At 36.9% G+C, this 18,830-nt stretch overlaps 1 long non-coding RNA gene across 1 annotated transcript; it reads right to left on the bottom strand.

Annotated features, from left to right (window-relative positions):
• Positions 1 to 508: 508 nt before the first annotated feature.
• Positions 509 to 16,500, bottom strand: LOC139681171 (uncharacterized). The gene is made up of 3 exons (XR_011699485.1): positions 16,470 to 16,500; positions 3,468 to 3,521; positions 509 to 524 (listed from the first exon to the last, which is right to left on the bottom strand). It is a non-coding gene; the product is annotated as an uncharacterized lncRNA (long non-coding RNA).
• Between the last annotated feature and the right edge of the window lie 2,330 nt (positions 16,501 to 18,830).

Genomic DNA, 18,830 nt, shown 5'->3' on the forward strand with positions numbered 1-18,830 from the left:
GACCTTTTATTAACAGGTATGGCAGAAAAAAACCCAATCAGCTTAGTTCTTTAATCTGATCAATATGCTGTACTTACAACCTCAGAGAAACCTATTATCATAGTATTTCTCTTTGTTTCATAAAATCAGCATTTCAATTTCAGGGAACAGCCACGCCGAGAAGGATAACAGCATGTGGAAGAGACAGTCTCCCTCTCAGAAGGCTTTAGAAGAAAATTGAAGCAAGCAAATATATAAAATACATTTGAAGACTACAGAGATTTTGATTTCACAATTACAACATTCAGAATGCTTCTGAGACTGAAGGGAATAGTGTATTTAACAGAAGCTTTAAACTGTCTAGGCTCTTTAAAAGTGGGGAAAGGGCCGAAAAGCACTAGAGGGAGCTGCTGCTCCACTTAACCCGTTTGGATTCCTGTCTTCAGCACAAATCTCTACCCGCTGCACACCTCGGTTCTCCTGGCTGAAATAACAGAGCAGTACTCAAACCCAACATCAGACAGCAAGGATGCATACCATGAATTCTGAAACAGAGGGGAATACAATGACACTTTAAAAGTCTATCATATTCAATAGACTTTAAAACAAATACTCAAACGGGGGAACATACCTGGGTAGGTTTACAAAAATATTTTTATAACTGATCAATAAAAATCCTCATTGACTCCTTGACTTCTGTGAGCACAGGATTTGCTTCAAATGGAAAAAAAATTACATAAAAGAAAGCATAAGGGGAAAATGACACAAAAGAAAGGATACCTGGAAGAAATTGCATAGCAAGTCCCATTTTAACTGAGTAGTTTAATTATCAGTTGTCAATCAATCCAAGTTTCTGACACCAATAAAGGTTTTTAACCAAAGATGTGCAGATGATGTTAAGGGACTAGAAACTCACTACAAGCATCAATTAAAAAAAAAATCCCCAGAAATTAGGTTAGGGAAAAAAACAAAAAGAGAAAAGATGAGATACTGATAAAAGGTTAGGAGTCTTAAATGCTGTCATAAGACAAATAGATTTTTGACTGTTAGAATGTGTCCTTATAATGCTGTCATGTGAAAGCACAGCAATTTTTGAAACTATACAGTTTTCTCTAATTTTTACCCACAAATCCTTACCTGTACACACTGTTATTAGGACTCTCTTTTATAAGAAATACCCTGAGTATTGTATGCTGTACACTAACTTCTTCCTCAAAGAGGCAGAACTTTCCTTCTTACAGGTTGGGGGTTTTGTCTCTTTTTTTTTGGCATTACTGAGCACCTGAGTGTTCTAATACCTAAATTAAATACTTAACATCATGACATAGACTAATAAATAAATTAGGTAAATTTACTAATTTCAAACACATAGTGTGTGCTGTAGCTACCCTGATAATTAAGGACTGAATCTCCCTTTTCTCAAATACAAATTTCATATTCTTTTGAAACATCAGCCAAACCTCAAATTTGTTTATACTGGAGAGTGTAATTTTTACATGTTCAGTCAATCTGTTAACCATTTCGTACCCCGTGTATGCCAAACTTATGACAGAAACCACGCTGCAGGTGTGACAGTTCTGTTGGACTTGGGAATCGCCAAAGTGAAGACTGACAATATATCCATGTGCATGAGGCAGCTGCCTACTGTTAATAGAGAAGGAGTAACTGGAACCACAATATAGCAAAACTGAATATGGTTTGAGCCTTGAAAAAGAGACGGGGAATGATGGATTGTGTTGAAGGGTTTTTTTGGTATGTACAAGCTGTGGCACTTTAAACAAAGTGATTCTGCCAGTGCACATTAGCAGGCATTACTGCTTTTAGAGTATGCCTTTTCTGTGCTTTACATTCTCAGTCTTGGAAGAGGAACACAAGATGGTGGTATAGCTGTATCCAAAGCAAGGAGTGCATCAAGATAGTTATACCAGAAACAAATACTTTTAACCAATATTTATGCCATGACTGCTTGAGGAATGTTTTTCTGGTATGTAGTACTGGGCTACACTACTCACACAGAGTTCCTTGTAGGGAGGTTGCCAAGCTGACAAAGTTGAGCTTTCCATTTGCTGTAAGAAAATCTGAAATATGTCTCAGTAATAGAAGCACAATTTAGCTTCCACTCAAGATTTCTGGTATATCTGTCAAGGATCATAAATCTTCCAAAGCCTGACCTGCCAGCAAATCTGTGATGGCAGAAATCTGTAATGGAGAAACAGCTTTTCACCAGCTCACAAAAAGCTAAGTAGATTAGGTCTAACATTGACCTCTGTTAGGGTTTGCTTTTTTATCCTTTAAAGGTTATTTCTGGCATTTTTATTAAAAAAGATTCTGCATCACTCCTTTCTTCTGTTTGGCCTCCTGCAGTCTGCAGGACCATTTCAGCAACATTTCAGAAAGCCCAAACTGTGCAAAAGACTAATTTTTAACTAGTTACTTTTGAACTCCATCATCAATTCCTCTTCCTGAACACATTTTCCAGGGTAAAAGTATTAATAAAATTTATGTAGTTTTTCTTTCAGATGAGGTTGGATGACATCTATTTCAATTTTGTCATTGCATCTCATGCTGCAGTGCATTATACTCTTCTCTACAAATCAGATGAGATTGAAGCGCATGAATCAAATGCTTAGATGCAGAAACTACTAGCTTTACCTATTTCAGGTAAGCAGAAAAAGGAATTATGAAATCTTTGTTTTATATTAAGAACCTAAAGCAGCAGAAGTTTACTTAATCCGTGAACAGCTGTTCTGTATTTGTGCACGATGGCATTTTTACAATACAATATATAGGGAATTTTACTAATATGACCAAGTCTTCCTCTACCCAAGGAAGGCTGCATTCATTGAAGACTAATATACATCCATGCATGACTTGAATTTTAAAGAATTAGTCTTAAAAAAAAAAGGCAGAAAAGTAAAATCCCAAACCTCTTAGATCTGAGCTAAACCCTTTAGTTCTTCATATTACAAATCCTTTCATAGAGTCATGTATTTCTTAATCTTTTTAATTCTTCAGTCAACTCATTTGAACTACAGCTGAGTGCTCATTCCAGCACTGGGTATAATCCTCCCCACCATTCAGACATTTGGCACAGGCTTCACACAGACCTTCATCTTTCAAATTACCCCTCTGAGACAGAAATTATCCCTTCTTCTACAGAGCATCACATATTTTGCTGAGGAAATGAATGCACAGTATTCATATTTAGCATACATGGCCAGTCTTTCTTTGAAATGCCAATCTTTGCTTCCTCTGCTGAAGCCTGAATCTTGTTCCTTCCCTCCTCTGTAGTCCCTCATATTTGTGGACTCAGTCCCTTCATCCTTACTGTATCAAAAGGCTAGCAATAGTAGCTGTTTGATAGAGCAGAATAAACACAGATAAACTATTTTCAGCTATAATTATGATCCAGTAGCCTGCTATAAAAATGCTAACAAAGTCTATAAGGACAGAGTGAAAATTTCCCATTCCCATTGTTAGTTACTCACAGGAGGTCCTGGTGGCCCTGGTTTTCCTGGGATGCCTGGTTTGCCTCGTCTCCCCTGGAAACAAAAAATTACAAGAGACGTTTATAAATGCTGTGGCTAAGGACTGATCTGGAATAAGAATTTTAAGAAAAGATTTATTGCCTTACTTAGCAAAAACCCCACAAAAATCAAAAAACATCCAAAATGAATACTCTCTATCAGTCACTTAAACACTGTCTACTAGGATGGTTTTAATAGTTATGATAAACTGTATTTGCATCCCTGTAACATTTACTGTCACATTTTAAAGCTTTGTCTCAAATGTGAGTGCACATTGATAGGGCTATTAACAAAGCATCTTGATGAGGTATAAAGAAATCATATTTTGTCAGAATACAGCAGAGCTTGGGATGTTAAGCTGTGCACCAGCAGTCTGAACTGCACAGTGAGTACCTATGTGCAATATAACTTAATTAACAAACACCCATGCCCTTCTTCTCCAGGATGTGATAACAAGCACAAAAGTCAGAGATTTATTTGCAAAAACAATTCACCTTTTTCTGCATTTACTACCATCGGTGTATATATGATGCTCACGCAAATCATTTGCATTAAAACTTGAAGTCCATAAAAGTCTACTTAAGGGAGACTTTCCACTCAGACTCTTATACACTCATGCATATGTAACTATTATAATTTTTTACTACAGAGCTTTCTTGAACAACTGCTGTTTTCACATATGCTTTTTTTTTTTTTAGATAGATCAACATAAAAATGGAAGTAATTTACAGAAATTTACATCTTTATTTCCAAGCTGAAATCTGATGCACGTTTTTAGAAACAACAGCTGAGAACAACTAATATCTAAGTGTGATGGCAAAGAAAAGAAAAAAGTACGATGCCCATTAAGCCTAAATTTTTCCCTTGCCTATGGCAAATGTAAACCAGCTTTAAGCAACACAGGGTTGTCCTGGGGAAAACTTGGCTTAAAAAGTGAAAAAATGAAAATGCTTGCTGACAGTTCACAATTAACACATAGGAGTATTTCTGTAAGCTTTGGTTCCTATTTCTATGTCTGTTTCTGTGTTTTATTAAATAACGATCTGACACAAACTGCAGAAGTAATCCCAGGAACAGAAAGTAAAAGCCAGTTTCACTCTTTCCAGGTGAAAGTCTTGATCTGAAGGAAACCCCTCTCATGCTCTGCCTTTCATTAATCTTGATATATGCTGAGGGGAACAAGATGATGACAGTAAGGGTGAAAAATCCCTCTTCCTCCCGCCCTGCAGGTCACCACAGTAACCTCTTGCCTAGAAGCCAGGGACTCTCCTGAGAGAGGTCCTGAAGATACCTGAAGCCCTTCAAGAACCAACAAAACAGAGGTTGTGGGGATGTGTTTGAACCACTGGGTTGTGCCATGTAACATGTACACTACCACCACAGTTTGGTGAAGGTCCTCTATCAGTCAGTATGTTTTAAGGGCAGCGTGAAAAAAAACCCACCTCAGCATATTTGGAGTGCCAAATTCCTGGGTCTTAACTAGCTGAGACATATGTTGTGTGCTGAGCTGTTTAATCCCACCAGTACTTGCACATGCAGGGGTCTAACTGGGGCAGCCCATGGTAAACTTTTAGAACCCAAATATGTTACTAGGGGACTAAACTTGGATCAAGGCTATACTGCCCCTTACTACCCACCCCCAGCATGACCTCTGCTCTGCTGGTGACACTGTTCATGCAGCATTAGGACAAGCCAGAGCTGGGAACTGCTCTTGGCTAAGGATGGCCCACAAAAGGTGGGGTAGTATTTGACTTTGGTCAGTTGACTGATGCACTTCCCTAAGGAACAGAGGAGTTTGCCTGGCCTGAGAGAGGACACAGTGGTGGGACAGGCACACACGCACAAGGAACAGGAGCTGTGGTTATATAGATCTATACTTTTGGACTGATCTCTACTTCAGAAATACAGATGGAAACTAATATTCCCTGACTCAAAAAACCCCCACCCAATAAACTTCCCTTAGAAAGTATGAAAAACAGGTTGAGAGGTAATAATCGAAGGAATAAACAAAGATAAATTGTTCCATACTTTTAAAATAGTCTCTCTGAGTTATAATGATCTACAGTGTTGACTTCTTGAAGCACCTTCCTTTTCCTGTTTGGACTTATTTAAAGTATCCTGAGGATGACACTTAAAATCTCAGCAGTCTAAACAAAGTATCAAGGAAGTGTCAGGAAGAAGAAGACAGGGCTTTGACTGGCAGACACAACTGTGAACGAGGTGTTAATTACACAGGAAAACATGGAATATGTTGGGAAGGCAATTTTATCTCTGTTTACAAGATGAGCTAAAATGTGATTTATGACATAGCAAAGACAAAACTTGATTAACTTTTTGAAAAATCAGTTATAAAAAAACCCCAAAACATTGAGGGTAGTTATTTTTCACTGTCATTTATCATTTATTAATTAATAGAACACCTACCCAGTGAAACACAGAAGAAACACTTTGCCCAACCTTTTATCCAATCGTTATTAGTCATGCTGTGTTCCATGTAAAATAATCACACAGACCAGTATGAAGCATAAGCTTTTTCTAGAGTAATAGAAGTCCTTTTTTTTTTTTTTTTTGGTCTCCAAGCACCTTTATAAACTGGTATTCTAATTTTAATACAGAAATATGTAACAGGCTACTACCTCTTAGCAATGCCTTTCAGATTTCAGATACAAAAACTTTAATGTTAGGAATACACAAAGCTTCACCTACTTGTCAGCATTCCTGCTTCTCTATGACTTCTCATCATCAGCAAAGAAAAACATAAAATATACGCCATAGTAACAGTGTATGTAGAAAAAATTAGTTTATATTTTTTCAGGGTAATTAAAACAATTAGAAGAATGTTTTTGACAAGTACATTATGATCTTGCCTTGAGCAGGCCATGAGCCAGGCTGTGACTAAATATTTACAATTTGATTTTGAGTCATCCTTCTGGCAAGAGAGAAGTGGCAAACATCTCAATGTCCTCTCTGGTTTGTAGAGTGGGCTTAGCAGAGAGCCACAGTTCCCATCTCCTGCTCAGCAGCAGGTCTTGGCAGCCCCATGAAAGCTGTACTTACTGCCATACTGCTCTGCACAGCAGGCTTATTGCCTTTATTTACTTGAGTTCACTGAGCAAATGATGAGGGTATAAAAACACTCAAAACATAAGTAAAAGTCCTAGGCATCACAGTCTTCCTTTGCCTAAATAAAAATGCAATACCACCTACACTAACTTTAAGATATGTGGTGTCAACAGTTGTCTAATGCTACTCAGAATATCTGAAGAACACCAGAACAATTGCTGGTTATTTCCTTTGTGCTGCATACATTTTTTGTATGCAATCAACATGATATGAAGTTTTCTACACATTACTGATAAAGTATCCTATCTCCTAGACTCATGAAATGCCTGCCCCCAACTAATTTGGGACAGTTGGCTACTTACTTCCTATCCACAGAGCAGAATTCAGCTAAGATACACACACACACACAAATAATTCAAATAACAACTGCTTGGTTAGAGGCAAAAAAAAAGGACAAAATATTAAAAATAAAATAAATGAGAAATTAGGTGCTTCAGGAAACCCAGCTGAGGGCCTAGCTGGATTAGTGGTCAGCTGTATTCTTTGTTTCTCTCTTCCTTTGCCCCTTTTGAGAACTGAAATGACTAGATGAGCTTTGCCTCACATGTGATGGAAACTGTTCAGAAGAGGGGCTCTATCCATCCTTCCATGGGCTTGTGCTCTGATTGTGCTGCCTCTGAGCACTGCTACAGGTCCAACATACCATGCAAGGATTCAAAATCTATATTGTAAACTGCTGCTGTATCATGTCTCATCCATCCATTCGCTTATATCCAACTTTGGATGAGTAAGAGATCTAGTCCTAGTGTTTAAAAATAAGATGCTGATTGCTTAAGGATAAAATTGAGCAGAGTTATGTAGGAACAGTTACATGATTTATGGAATTTATAAAAAAACCATGCTGGAATAAGAAGGCAAAGTTTTTAGAATAAGTTCTTGTGCATTTTCATGGAAAACTGCTAATTAGTGGTTCTTGAAACACATCACCACATTTCAAAACAGGAACTAGTTTTAGGGAAAGTAGAAATCTGGGCTTTAAAGTCTTAACTACTATAGTTGTTATTCAAGATTAATGAGGCTTATGTAGTTCGTTTGCCAAACTAAATTAAGATTCTCTTGGATAATCCTCAAAACCAGCCTGACAAAGGAACAGCTAGAACCAAAACAGAAAGCAGGTGGAAAGTAAAGACCTCTGTCTCAGAATGCCCAACCCACAGATGCCTCACCAGTGCCCTGGGTACCTAAATACAGCTATATGAGTGGAGCTCTGGGGAGTTGAAAGACTGTTTCTTCAGATGCCCAAGGTTGCCACCAAGCAGCCAGAAAAGTCCCAGTGCCTACACTGGTCCATAGTCCAGCAGAGAGGCTTTCCTTTGTCTCAGTCCTTTAAGCTTCATAGTTTAGCTTCTCATCTGTAAACACAATCTGGTGCTCCTGGCAGTTCCCCTGGAGCTTTCACAGCTCCAACCAACTCTAACTCAGGGGAAACCCAACCCAGCCTAGAGCTGGTGAAAGTCCTCTGCTCTGTTTTATGATAAAAGCCTTGCCAGTGTGCCATTGTAGCAGAATGAGGGCAGCTGGCATATGGCAGTATCAGTAAGAAAGTCAGCTCAAGAGCTAATAGGAAACAGAAGATTTGAACTAATCACAAAAATCAGAGCAATAACCCATCAGTTACTCAGCTGTGGACATCTGCTGATCAGCTGTAGGACAGGAGCATGTTCTTCAGGATCCCAATCAACTGTGACAGATTACAAACTGAATGCACAGCAAATGCAGGGTCTAAATAGTGAGTCATTATTTACCTCTACACATTTAACAAAAAAATCTGATAATCTTTCAAGAGGACTTTGACATTTAACTACCTGACTGCACAACTACTAAAGATAAGAGTTTTGTCACTAACTTTGGTAGTGTCACAATTGCATAACTTGTGGGGTTTTTTATCCTTAGAAATCTTATAGTTTGGATATTCACCTTACTAAAGTGGAAATCTGTGTCACAGAAAACTTCAATAATATAGCATCAGGACTTAAATGCACAACTCTCTCTTCAATCCTATTAACACTGGCCTTGAGGACAAGTGTATTACAAATTAACTTGCATTAAATGTTAAACCTGAATAAACTCAGAGGAAATAAGGCCAGAAGGCAAGAAATTAAGCCTTTTGCAGAAAACAAGGGCAAGTCTGTCCTTCATATCCTACTAAAATCTTTCACAGAAACACAGCTCACAAAAGAATAGAGAGTACACAGACTTTAATCCCCTCTTTTGGAAGAAAACATTGAGTTTCCAATTTTAGGAATGATTTCCAATATCTCTATTTTCTTCACTATGGTATTACTAAAATGCTAAAAGGGAATGTGCGGCCAGACCACATAAAATTCAAATGTAACAAACATAAAAAGAAAGTCCTTAAAAAGGCATAGCAGTGCCAAGAAGTCAAATGCCACAATCTATTCTGCCAACAAATCACAACACAAAATCCATCACAAGTTTTCAAATGTATTCACAAACTTCAATTTAAATACAAAATCACTCATAGAAATAGTTTTCAGCTACACTTAGATAGTTTATACCTTAATTTTTACTTATGAAAAGTAATTTCTTATTCTCTCATATTTCTATACCATTTGATAAAAGGCATTAAAGAAATATTAATAATAGAGTATTTGGAAGACAGTCTGAAAATTCTAAATGAGCTCTCAAAAGTAATTAAGTTCTGCTCCTCCATTAAAAATTAGATTTAAATTTCTTCAATGAAATTTAACAAGGGAATTAAAGAAAAGATAGAGTTCTTCTAATTGAAAAATCTGTCTTTAGCATTTTAAATACATTTTTCATTCTATTTTTAGATGCCAAAGTGGGGACCACTTTTTTAAGCTGTATCTTATTTTACTGGTACTTTATTTTTAAGGTAGAGACATTCTGATAGAAAAACTGCAAATTATTTCCCTGTTTTACATTAAGCATTTTTGGACTGTTAAACACCAGAGTGAAGGAACATACAGCACTCCAACTTAAAGATAAAATCAGATTGAAGTCATCAAAGTCAGGAAGGACTGAAGATTAAAAGAGATTCCAAAACTCTAGAGCTTTAGCTGTGAAGAAAACTGTTTGTATTGTGCCAGGAGTCTGACCTACTATGCAATAATTATCATTGCTCTGTAAAGCTTGTTTTACAATTGGTTAAGTACAACATTTACTCATTGAACTAGAAAACAAATTATGTCAAAGAAATATTTAAGTTCTATAAACCAGATAAATGCAATCTGAACTTAAATTAATTTTGATGTCACTCTAAATAATTATGTTAAGAAAATCTAACAGCTCCCCATCCATTTATTTATTTAGGAAGACTTTCCACGATGTCATAATAATTTTATTCATGTTTGATTAGAAAAACTTGTAATCTCAGAGAGTAACCTGATTATTAACATAAGGAAAGTACTGCTATTCCACAAAGTCCCACCAAACATGTAATTTTAGTGAAATCAATGCTGAAACACTAGATATTACAAGGGACTCTCAGCTTTATGAGGCATTTAACTTATTACTAAGATAACGCTATAATAACTTCCTCTTAAGTGAAGTATTTGATATTATAAACAAAACTGTTGGAAATAAGGAAGTTCTTTCAAAAATATTTACTTCAAGACACCTGCAATGTCCCAAGGAATACAGGGTCAAGAATATCACAGGCTGTGATAACACAGAAAGATTCATAAATGCTTGAACGCAATCCATCACTGGAACTATGGTGAGAAATCAGTCTGTTTAAATACATATAAAACATTTTAAAAAAATCCTGCTAATCCAGAAAGATGAAGTTGTTGGCAGCTATGCTGAGAATAAGCTAGATCTAGTTAAATAAAAGTCATATAAATGTCTGGGTGGGATCTCTTGAGATCACTTAATATAATCCCTCTCCTCAAGCAGGATCAATTGTGTAGGACTGTGTCTACTCAACTTCTGAGTATCTCCACAGGTGGAGACTCTACAACCTCTCTAGGCAACCTGTATCAGTATTTGACCACCTTCACAATAAGAAAGCATTTTCCTGTGTTCAGATGGAATTTTCTGATATTTAATTTGTGCCCATTCTTGTCCTGTCACTGGCTACTACTGAGGAGAATCTGTTTCCCTCTTCTTCATTCCCTCCCATCAGGTATTTATATACATTCATGGGATTCCTCCGAGCCTTCCCTATGCTGAAGAGCTCCAGCTCTCTGAGCCTCTACTTTTATGAAAGGTGCTCCAGTTCCCTTAACGTGTTTTGTGACCTTGTGCTGGACCCACTTCAGTACATCTGTGTCTTAACGTGGTCTCACCAGTGCTGATCGAACAGGAAGGATATTTCCCTGACCTGCTGGCAATACTCCTTCAAATGCAGCCAAGGAAACTGTTGGCCTCTTTTTTTTTATTTTTTTGCCATGAGGATGCACTGCTGCCTCATGGTCGGCTGCTTGTCCAGAAGGTTCTTCTCCATAAAATTTTTTCCCAGGGAGTTTATTTCCAGTGTATACTTGTGGGATCACAAAATGTGGGAAGATTGGTTGGGAAATCTTCTGCTCCTTGGAAAACCAACAGAACTTGAAAACGACGCCAGTAACAGAGTTGAATAAAAATCTGCAGTTATCGCTGTCCCTTGCATTTAAAAGAAATATAGATTGCATATGTAAACCTTGCTCGGTATCAAGAGTGTAAAACCTATGTCAAATTACTCTTTGTTCTTCTCCCCGTTGTTTCATGAATAATGGATTAGCTTTAGGCCTCTGCTGTAGAAAGATACGCAAACTGTAAATTCCCTAGTTAAGAACTATTTGCATGTTGCCTGCCCCTGGATTGTAGAACCCTATATTAAGCAAGAAGCTGTACAATAACATGTCTTTATTCCTCCCTCCGAATAAAGTCCGTTTTTGACCGTCTCATATACTGGTACCTGGGGTTATCCCTCCCTAGATGCTGGATTTTGCAATTCCCCTTGCTGAACTTCAGATGAGTTCTCTTGCCCCAATTCTCTGCTGTATTCTGCCTCCTTGTCCAGGTTGTTAAGGAGGATGTTGGACGGTACAGGCTCTAGTAGCAGCCCTGGGGTACACCACTAGTGACTCATCTCCAAATGGGCATTGTGCCACTGATGACAAATCTCTGGACCTAGTCGTTCAGCTGCTTTTCAATTCACCTCACCATCCACTCACCTAACCTGTACATTGTCAGCATGTCTATGAAGTTGATGAGATGAAATTATGGAAGATGACGTTAAAGGCTTTGCTAAAGCTGAGGCCAACAACATCCACTGCTCACCTCTCATCCACCAAGCTAGTCATGTCATAATGAAAGCATAATATCCCTTTCATAAATCCATGCATACTACGCCAATCACTTTCTTGTCTTTTATGTATTTGGAAGTAGTTCCCAGGAGGATTTTCTCTCCCACATTCCTTGGGATTGAGGTGAAGCCTCTGGGCCTGTAGTTCCCTGGACCTCTCTTCATGAAGATGTGATATTTGCTCTCTTCCAGTCTTCAGAAACCTCTCCCAGTCACTATGACCCTTCAAAATAATCAAGAGAGGCCTTGCAATGACATCAGGCAGGTCCCTCTGAACTTGTGGAACTGACGTGGGAGGCCTCATGGACTTGCAGAGCTGTGTCCTTCATTTGAAGTTGCCTGGGTACCAAAGTCTGGCAGCAAATAGCTGTCAGCACTACTTCAGTAGCACTTGAGTCCTGTGCCTTGTGGCCATCATCTCTAAGTGTGTGTATGACAGACAAAGTTCACTGGCATCTTCTTTGTGCCCTTCTGTATGAGCTGCTGTGCAAGGTGCTGCACATCTGCCAGCTGCTTCTGCTATCACTGCACAAACTGCTGTTACACAGTCCTCACCCTGGCCCAGGCCAAACTGTGCTTGACTGTCCCTGCTCAGGGGTCAGCTAGAACAAAGGCTGCAGGCACCTGCTGGTCAAGGACAGCTAACAGAGTTTGGTAGAAGCTGTTAGATCTACCCTCACCTGGAAAAAACAGGCATCCTCAGTATCCTCAGAAGTTTCCTGAAAGCTCTTAAATCTCAGAAAAAGTGCTCAGAAGCTCAAGAAGGTATGAAGACAATCTTAAAGAAGCAGAAACTCCTGCACAAACTTCTGCATGCTGGGCCTGGCTCTTCTAAAGGCTAACTGAGAAGGAAAAATGTTCCTTTCTACATTTTACAGTACAGCTGTCTCAGAAAGTTGCCTTGATGATTCACATTAAGAAAAAACTCAGAATTCCCTGAATTTTAAAAATTAAGTAATATTTAGGAAAAAATAGTTATAAAAATGCAATAAGTTCAGGGAAAATCCATGCTACAAAGATATCCAATTGCAATTAAGCCTTCATTTTCAAAACATTTGGAATTTTATTTTGGAAATGTAAATTTCGCTGCATTTAACACAGTAAAGGCAGATTCTGTAAAACATCTATTCTGTAAATTATAGGCAGTAGAAATTTTTAAGAAAGCATAGCAACACAACAGAATTATTTGAAGACTTTAGAAAATTCTCTGTGTGGGGAGCTGGCAGACCTTGTTGAACATTTTTCAAAAACTAATGGAATGGTGATTAGATTATAGAGGAAAAAACTCTAAATACCTCTTAAATATAAAGGAAACATTAAAAAGAAAACCACTTGTTGGAGGCTAATGGAGGGTTAGATACTGCCTGCGTGCAAAATAAAATGTGTATTTGAAATGTGTGGCTGACAAGAAACACTGGAAGAAAGAAATAAAGGAAACTTGCAGAGTCTCTTGTCTTTCAAAAGGAAACTGTAGTTCCATGTAAGATACACTTAACTGAAAAGTGGAGGCATATTGAGAGAAGTAATGAAGTTCTGCATAACACAGAGCCAGGAAGATAGCACAGTTGTTCACTGTGGTTTAAATTCCACTCAATGCTAGGTTAGCACCCAATCTTTCTACTTTTTGTGGGTCAGTAATATTGGACCAGGGACTTTTCTGAGTAATATTCCGTTACCTTCTGAAGCTCCTGATGTCATCCCAAGCACTTGTGTAACAGTATCAAGTTGCTGCAGCACTAACATGCCTGAAGACAACATGCTGGACACTGAAAAATTACAGATGAACATAGTGCCTGCCCACAGAATGGTCTCATGTTTCTAATACAAGAATGAGGAAAAGGGAGTGAGTAGCTGTTTCTACTAGTTTATTGCTTTCAGCGTCCAAACCTAAAATCTAAAGCTCTCACTGGCCAAGGTCTCATGTCTAACAAACTATTTCACTAAAGATAAAAAAACCCTAAAAATTATGCAAAGTCACTAATTGTAGAGCAAAAAGAAATGCTGGTCTTTTGTAAGAATAGCAACTGCTTAAGGACTCCCTGAGCCCACAGGAAAACACAACATTGGCTAACATATGTGAATGGAAGTGGGTACCTTGGCCTTTCTGTCTCATTTAGTATTGTCACTTACCTAAGTTGGTAGCTCTAATATGAGCCTTCTGCATGTTTCTTCAATTTCACCGTTAGCAGTTAATTCTCCTCTGTCTTTTTTCAATGTGTATCCAGAGGTCTCTAAGTTACACAGAATTACTTTCCTCCCAGCTCCTTATTAATCTAAGGCCAATTTTTAAAGGAGTTGAACACTTAAACATGCTCCTGATTTAAGTGGAAATTGTAATTTTGAATATAACAAGAACAGTATGAATGGAAAGTTGGAAGAAAAAAAAAGCTCATGTTCTCAAAGTGTGGCATTCAAATTAAACAGATATTATTAGGTGGTTTTGGAGTGGCTTTTGTTTTCCTTGATATCTTACAGTACCAGTCTGCAGAATGGACACAATATTATTTTTAGGTCTGAATAATATGCTGAAGAAAAAATATTAGCTAGTTACACACTCAGTAATATGCTTTAATCTTCAAAAGACAGCCCCTGACAAAAGCAATAACTTCATTTAATGTGAAAGATTTGGAGGATCTGCTGGAAGTCCAACAGAGAAACATGACATCTATAACTGAATAAAAAGGAACATTTAACAGCCATTAGATGTGCACAGTCCTGTTTGTCATTAAACAGAGCAGAGATCTTGTTACCAATGGTATGTTATTGTGTAATTAAATGTATTGGAAATGCAAAAGCACATGGGAGTTAAATTAAGCCTGCAAACAATGTTGTTAGTGCCTGGGCGGGAGCGGTCAGCAGAAAGGGTATTGTGAGCATCTTACTGGTAGAAAGATAAAGACAGATGCTGAGGCTCTAAACTCTGCTGTTCGCATTGTTAGGCTCAAGGCAGCTGTGTGCATGGCAAGATTACAAAACAATCAGTGCTCCTGTTTTTATAGATGTTGGAGTGAGACAGTATTTCAATTTTATGTGCGAGTAGGAAAATGTTCACGGGAAATGTATCAATCCCCTAATTCCTGCTGTGAAATGGAAAAAAAAAAGCCAAAGAGTAATTCCAAATTAATTTATCCACTATTAAATAACTCTAAATTTTTGCATTAAAAAAGTAAGAAGTTACAAGAGTGATGCTTCTAAAACACAGTCATATTTTTAACTGTTCCTAAAGGAGAACTAATAAACTATGTATTTCTGCAGATTTAATACTTCATGGAAAACTCTAAAATATGCTAAAATTGGATATCTGTAGCTTTTCAGAGTATCTTGGATATTTAACTGCATAATAGTAATGGTAATTATAAAATCCTTAATAAGCATGGTAATATGCTAGTAAATATACTTTAACAACATATTCACTACATAACTTTTTATTCTCCTTTACTACATTGATTTTTCTGAACAGGTTCTCAGTATGAACCTTAAATAAGTTCAACTTTCATATTTTTGAGTTCAACAAAAATGAAATTTAATACTATTTTTACAACTCAAAAAACAACCTAAAACAGCTTTGGGGCCTACATGCCATTACTAATTTTGTTCAAGAATTAGTCCTCTGTTAGTATTATTACTATTACTGGAATCATTGAACTAGTCTTTAATAATTCACTGTAGTTTACTATGATCAACAATGAGAAATACTAAATCTTTTCACTTCAGATATTTTAACTGAGGTATTAAATATCAAGATGACCAAATCAAACAAGAATTATTGAGACCCAACTTTAAAACCATAAATTGCGCACAACCTAATTTATAAAAATATTGAAGTGTTTGAGTCTTAATATAGTTCCAAACTTTTAGGAACATACTAGGTTATAAACTTACAAAACTGAATTATTTCTTATGATACCACAATCATAAATACTTTTTATCTGTTCTACTGAACTACCAAATTCATTAAGTCAAGGGAAACAAAACCAAAATGTGGAGAAATCAGTCAGTCAGTCAGTCAGTCAGTCAGTCAGTCAGTCACTTCACTATATTAAAATTCTGAATAACTAAAGGTTTATTTCATGTATTTGGCATAATCTACCCACCCTCCCCCACTGCCCTTTATTGCATTTCCTTCTTTGTACACGTGTGTTAAGTTCTGACACTTGTGCAAGGACATCTACAACGAGACGTGTGTCAGTAGTGGTTTCTGATAGTATTTTATATAATGACCCTAAATTCATATTTTTATGCATCTTAGATGTTGTAAGGTATGGTTCATCCCTGCAATAAAATGGAAACCGAAAAGTTTTAATAGTATTTCAGTTAAAATTCTAGCAGAAACACATTGCACAGAATCTAATGTCAACATCTGTGCTGCCAGTCATTAAAACACTTTGGATGGTTGAAATTGTTAAATCTCCTTCAACTGAAGAGAAACCTCAAGTGTCCAAGCTCAGTTTGTTGTCCGCATTCTTCATACTCAGCTGCCACCTTACCATTTTTTATTGGTGCTTAGACAGAAGTCGCACATCAAGGTCAGTTAGCACACTCACCAGTTGTTCACCAAGTTTACTCACCCTTTGACCTTCTTTGCCAGGTGGACCTTGGGGACCCTCCAGCACACTCTGAAAATACAAACATTGAACAATTATAACATTGTGTTATTTTCATCTTCTATTATTCTACAGAAGTAAGACTAATCCAAAGAGCCAGATGTCAAGGCAAGACACTTATTTCTAATAATAAAAATTGGTTATTCATAACAATTTTTTCCACATTGTATCAAGGTGAAAGAAAAAAATTCAAACAATGATATTAATCACATTTCACCATATAAAGAATGAATCATTTGGAAAAGAAAAGGTAAGTCTGCACTAATTAAGCACAGTTACGTTTAACTACAGTATTATATGAAAAGCAATGGATTTTTTTAAGTTAGGATACCATAAGGAAAAGGAAATAAAAGGTATATTAAATGAAAGGCAACTTACTCTACAACTCATGCAAATATAGGCATTGGAGGGGGAGGGGAAGGCAGGGAAAGCGAACTAAATATAGCAGGAGGCCCTATGTTTGCTGTGTTGTAAGAACCAGCCCTATGCTGCTTCCTCTGTGTGCCTGGCTTGGCTTGGCTTTTCAAAACACTGCAGTGACACTTTTTCCTCACTCTCTTCTCTGACCAGACGGAGGAGCTCTGGGTGTTTTTGAAAATACTCTTGACTTGTGAGCTTGCTTTCTGAACTTAGTGCAGGGATCTGCCTTTTTTCAGTCACAGACTGAATCGCAGACCAGTTCTGACTTGGGGCTTTAATTTTATATCTGATTACAAAATAATCATAAAATAACAACTCAGAACAGTCATTCCCCCTTCCACTTCCCCTTTATTTTATGAGTCATTTTGGAACACAATTAAAAAAGGTTACTTTGAGGAAGCAATCCAATTTCCATTATAGTAACAAGAAATATGAAATCAGTTTCAGTGTAACCAGCAAAGAGTATGAAACAGTTCTACTTTGTAAAATTAAAGAAAAAAGTCTTTTATGTTATATTGCATATTGTTACAAGTTGTCACAAAATTAAAGAACTTACATTTAGTTTATATAAGAGTTCAAAATACTAAAATATTAAGTTCTTAGCCATTTAAGTTACTCAGACTCAGGTATTGCTTCAGCTTGAATTATGGTTTTGGTCAAATTCAAACTCCTATTTTAGAATCAATTATACATATTTATTGCTCCAATAAGGGTAAGCTGAAGCTCCCCAAGAATCACAATTTTAAAAAGTACCCAGATTTCTAGAAATGAATTTAAAAAATCATTTATGAACTTTTCTAATTCCCAGGATAAACTTGGCATTCCAAGGCTATTGCTCATATATCTTCAAGTAATTTTAAATTGATTAGAATGAAGTCTGACTTCAATTTTAAATAAAAATAGTCACTTTTAGAGCTTTTCCATTCCTATGTCTACTCCACTTTCAAACACTGAAGCTAAAAATGTACCTCAGGCAGTATTTTATTATAGGATATTTCTCCTTTTATTTCAGTTTATAATGTAAACAGGATAAGGTTTAGGATCTTTTATGAAGTTGATGCACACCATTTTCATCTTTCACCATAAATTTGTGGAACTAGAATATACATGACAATGTTGTGTCCAACAAATAAATCATGTTAAGTTCATTCCAGTGTAGTTATGCAGCTTATACACGTACAAACCCATAAAAGAGTTTGTCAATGTGACCTCTGTAAGCCTTCTTTACTTTTTCCTCAAGGTAGTGTGGAACTTGCAGAGAATTCTGTCTGTCCAACTGTTAACAATATTCTAATTCTGTAAAGAAATTCTGGGAATTCAGGAAGAGGTGGAATTTCATGTTGTTAATCTTTCATTTCTAGTGACAACTTTATGCAGGGGAATGAGATGAAAACCTGTAATGTCTGTTTTATGGAGGAGGAAACAATCTCACATATCTGCACAATAAGGCTCCAAGAGGACAAGAATTACACAAGAATGTAACTGCACAATAATGATAATTAATAGCCAACATTTTTGTCCAAGAACTACTTTTATTCTTTTTCTTCTCTCTACAACATTATTGTCAAGAAAAAGGAACCAGATAAGGAGATTTATCTTCAAGGAAAGGGAGGAGAGCAGCATACAATTGGTAACTAGGCAGGGAGGACTCCCCTGTACAAGGAGCCACATCCTGATATTGAAACTGGAGGTAAAAGTTCACACCAACTTCAGTGGGATCTTCTGTTTAAAAGTGATAGAACAACATGGGCCACATTAACTAAGCTGTAAAACTGTAGAAACTTGGTCAAAGTAATGACAGCAGTGTTATCCCTGCTCAACATTCACTGCAAAAGATTCTGGAAAAATAACTGCAGGAGTAATGTGAAAGAAAACTCTTCTACAGTGAATTCTGTCTAAATGAAT

Source organism: Pithys albifrons, chromosome 20 (assembly GCF_047495875.1).
Source record: "Pithys albifrons albifrons isolate INPA30051 chromosome 20, PitAlb_v1, whole genome shotgun sequence".
Taxonomy (NCBI): domain Eukaryota; kingdom Metazoa; phylum Chordata; class Aves; order Passeriformes; family Thamnophilidae; genus Pithys; species Pithys albifrons.